Consider the following 4,755-nt stretch of genomic DNA (forward strand, 5'->3'; position numbering starts at 1 on the left):
TGGTGACTGTTTTCCTTACATGTTTTCGAATCGGCAAAGCGAGAGACTTTCCGATAGTGGTTCTGTTTGAATGTGGAGGGGAGAAGGGAGAGGATTTCATAATGAAACCACAGTGAAGTGAACCAAAATAAAAAACTGATATCCAATTAACGCAAGCAGCGTTCTGTGCATGCAGACTCGATTCAGATTTGACTAAGCTCTAGCCAACGCCACGTTGCTATTAGCGCGTCAGGTTTATTTTTCAGCCCCCCTCTTTCATTCAGACAAATGCAACAAGATTAACCCGAGAAGGCAAAGCAAAAACTGGGAGTATTCAATAAATATGGGGGACAAGACGGACGACGCTTCTATAAACATGCCTCTTCGCGCGACTAGTTTGATTACTCCCAGTAGGAGTCGCAAGCAGAAGCGAAAGGATCAACCGATCGCAAGGCGAGTTCTTAGCTTATCTGATGGCTTACGACCCGACAATGTTCACCCTTTTCCTTCGCTCAAAACAAATTTTTGATGAATGGGTTTCACGATTGTGTCAATTATTTCATGATGTGCCTTTAAGCTTGGAAAGGCCTGCAAATTTGTTTCCACTGATTCCTTGATTAAAATTAATTACATATCCAGGATTATTTAGTTGTTATTATTGACCGAGCATGAGGTCTGTATGGGAGAATCTTGACCTCGGTCAATAAGATGTTTATTGTATGGGTGTGTCTTATATGCCAATTTTTTATATTCTTTGTACCTTTTCTTTCTAGACCGGTCTAGATGCCGGTCTAGATGGGAAAATCTAGACCGCTTTCAATATTTATTTCAGCCAATCAAATTCGTGAATTCGATAGTTTCCAGTCCTTGTGAGACAGCCATCTAATAATATTCAATCTAAAATGGGTAACAGTAATTATAATTATATAATTACACTATTGATAATACTAAGTGCTTATTTTCTTCTTGAAAGAAGAACTTGTTTCATGCGCAGGCTTAAAAGACGCCATTTGATTTATAATGGTAATTGAACTGGGTGGGGTGCAATTTGGGCTGAGTTCGTACGCGTGATTTCAAAATCGAACGAGCGCGCAGCGCAAGTACGATTTGAAATCACAAGTATGATTTCAGACCAAAATTGCACCCCACCCAGTTCAATTACCACTTTATTACATCCATTTTTAAATCGCCCAAATACAGGACTTGGTCAATTCAAATATTTTACCGATGCAGTACTGAGCCGGTTTTTAAATAAAAAGTGGAACCGGAAATGCTTTTACATCTTATTTTGTATGCAAAACAGGAAGACTGACGTCATGTGTCAAAAACTCAGTCAAGCGTAAAATGGTGCGATTTAGAGCAAAAAATGGTGCGATTCGTGAATAAATCGCACCAATTAGAGCCAATCAGATTACAGGGGCCACCAGTCATTTCAAAATGGATGTAATAAACTTTTAAATCCAACCTTTACTGTAATCAATCTACAGCAAATAAATATATGTACATACAAACATATAATTAAATAGCTGTTGGAAGACCAAGCAACAGGAATGAACTTCCTTAATGATAAAGGCCATCAGAAACTATATATATGAAAACTAGAACATAAATAAAGTATACATAATGAAAGGCAGTATCATAAAACGAGTATAGTAAAATGCTACATGTTAAAACAGTGCTAACTAAAATTAAATAATTACATTAAGTCACTTCTATCAATAGCAAAACAGTAGAGGCTTGGGTCATTTTTGAACATAGAAAGTAATTCCCTTTTCCTAATAGATATAGGTAAATTGTTCCAAAGACGAGCAACTCTGGGAAAAAAAGACGACCTAAATAATTCTGTTCTTGCAGAGTTAGTTTTAAAAGTTAGTTCAGTGTTCCTTAAATTATAGGGTTCATGCTCAGAATCATAAAACTGCAGATACTTAGAGATGTCGAGGTCATAATAATTATGCACGCATTTGAATAAAAAAAAAATTAAGTCTAAATAGATACATCTAGAAGATAGTGACATCAAACCAGTCTTATTCAAACGTTCTTTGTATATGAAATCCTATTCCCGACCATGAGCTTAGTCGCCCGACGTTGTACAGCTTCTACCATATCGTTTAATAAACTTGATGAGGAGACCTCACTTGAGAGGCGTAATCAAGATGTGGTCTAACGAGGTGAACATACAGCTTTTTAATAACATCAATGGCACACGACCCACAAGATCTTCTTATTAGACGCAAAACCTTATTACCTGTGTTGACTTTGTTAATAATATGATCATGCCAGGACAATTTATTGTTAACAAGAATTCCTAGATCCTTTTCACACCGTGTCTTCGCAATGATATTGTTACGAAGTTGATAAGATGAATTCGTAGGCTTTTTCTTTTTGGAGATGCTAAGATGTTTACATTTAGAAGCATTAAAGGACGTACCCCAGAGGCCACTCCAGTCTTCAATTGAATGGAGGTCTTTTTGAAGAGAGTCATGATCATCTCAACTCAGTAATTCTCTAAAGCACTTTACATCGTCTGCATAAAGATGGATATTTGTATCCTCACCGATGTTAACCGCAATATCATTAATAAAAATAAGGAAAAGAAGAAGACCGATAATTGAACCCTGAGGGACACCAGATGGAACATATCTCCAGTCACAAGCATATCCTTCGATGACAGTTCTGCGACGCCTATTGGTCAAATAACTTCTAAACCAAGCATAGAGTTGACCCCTTACACCAACCATCTCCAGCTTATAGAGCAATTCCTCATGAGGAACTTTATCGAATGCTGTAGCCATGTCGAGGTATATGACATATGTCTGTATGCCAGCATCAAGGGATTTTGCAGTAGAGTGCACAAATTGAAGAAGCTGTGTGACACGTGATCGATGCTGCCTAAATCAGTCCATGCTGATAACGTTAAAAAATCCAAGACGTGATGATACAATCTTGTGTGGACATGTCTCTCAAGGACTTTAGATGGTGTAGGTAGTACAGCAATTCCACGATAGTTGGAGACGATGTCTTTTTGATCAGCTTTGAAAGCAGGCGTAAGATTGCAATCTTTCCACTTACTTGGGAAAGACCCTTCATATAGGGATTTATTAAATATACAGGTGATAGAACAGTTAACTACTGATTTCTGGAGCCAGTTCCTTTAAGAGCCGTGAGGTTCCCCACCCTCGTTAGATATTTTGAATTGGTCATCGTTTAACGTCGTCCAATCAGAAAAGGGCAATCAACGTGACGGTTTCTGGCTGGCACATGAGAATCTTGCTACGCATTCCAGCACAGGCAGCCCAAGCTCACTTCTAGAAAAGCGGACGTGACTCTTAACGTGTTGCGCAACGTTTTATATTTATAAAGGTTTGTATGGGATGTTATCGGTTTGCCTTAAAAGAGAGAAAAAATGTCTTGTTTTGAAATAAAATGGGCTTACCTTATTGCTTTGTTGTTTTCTTTGTTGATTCCGAGCGCCTCAGGCCATTTTGAAGCGTTTTCGGCGAGTTAGCGCTATGTTGGTGTTCGACTGCTAAAAGAAAGACAAGGCCGGAAACCTATTTTAGAAGTGTCCGTCGCCCGAAGCAAATAATTGTTTTGATCGACCAATCAACATCGAATGGAAATGTGTGATCGAAACAATGCGGTCTTGACAAAACCTCTCGAGGGGACCAGGGGAGCTAACTGGTTTGCTTGTCGACTGCAGGTCGCTGGCTACCCTCGCCGGGCTTATTTTTGTTACCCAACATATTGTGCGATCGGCCAACGGGCCGCAAATGCTTCAAGCAGCCAAATTCGAAATTGGAAAGCCGATCGATCTGGAGATAAAAGCATCGCTAGTGAAAGATCTGTTGGAGGAATTGGGAATCGAGTGAATGGAAATGAAACTGCAACATCTCCGCTTTTGATTTTCTGGAGGAATCGAGACTGGTGGTAATTTTTTGGCGGAATTATTTGCTTCGGGCGACGGACACTTCTAAAATAGGTTTCCGGCCTTGTCTTTCTTTTAGCAGTTGAACACCAACATAGCGCTAACTCGCCGAAAACGCTTCAAAATGGCCTGAGACGCGCGGAATCAACAAAGAAAACAACAGAGCAATAAGGTAAGCCCATTTTATTTCAAAACAAGACATTTTTTTCTCTCTTTTAAGGCAAACCGAAAACATCCCATACAAACCTTTATAAATATAAAACGTTGCGCAACACGTTAAGAGTCACGTCCGCTTTTCTAGAAGTGAGCTTGGGCTGCCTGTGATTACATTAACGACGAAATCAGACATTCAAAATCGCTCAAAAAAAAAAAAATTTGAGGCAAAAGGACGACTATGCACCACAGGTAAAGTGATTCAACGTTTGTTTATCAATGATTTATGTACATAGTCAGCAATATATCACTCTAGGTGAGGCAAACGGTAAATCTGGTACATTCACTATAAAACAACGGTTGGCTACACAAACAGATTGTATGGGCCCCTGTGATTTATTCAAATCTATTATTAAAAATGCAACAAAGCATGGAACCTTATGAATAAAATAAAGACGGATGTATTTGTAAGCAAAAACTTGAGAACATGAAAAGTTTGCGAATGAATGTTTATCACCTTGTCACTGGCTCTATCAAACTCTAAGATGAAACTAAAGGATGTGTGGTCGAAATAAATGCTATGACGGGGGCGGTTTGAATTTCTTATAGCTATTTTGCCATCAATGAAAAATTCCATGATTGTGCCGATCCATCAGGCTGAGACATTGGTCTTCTATGCTATGCACCAACGAACA

At 38.9% G+C, this 4,755-nt stretch overlaps 1 protein-coding gene across 1 annotated transcript in view; it reads left to right on the forward strand.

Annotated features, from left to right (window-relative positions):
- The first annotated feature begins 3,743 nt into the window (after positions 1 to 3,743).
- The window catches only part of LOC111331329 (ryncolin-2-like), a 3,983-nt gene continuing 2,971 nt past the window's right edge, over positions 3,744 to 4,755 (forward strand). Inside the window, exons 1-2 of the mRNA XM_088733462.1 lie at positions 3,744 to 4,079; positions 4,670 to 4,755. The exon at positions 4,670 to 4,755 is cut by the window's right edge and continues 48 nt beyond it. The gene's annotated coding sequence lies outside the window, so the exon portion shown is untranslated. The remainder of the gene's footprint in view (positions 4,080 to 4,669) is intronic.

Source organism: Stylophora pistillata, chromosome 9 (assembly GCF_964205215.1).
Source record: "Stylophora pistillata chromosome 9, jaStyPist1.2, whole genome shotgun sequence".
Lineage (NCBI taxonomy): Eukaryota > Metazoa > Cnidaria > Anthozoa > Scleractinia > Pocilloporidae > Stylophora > Stylophora pistillata.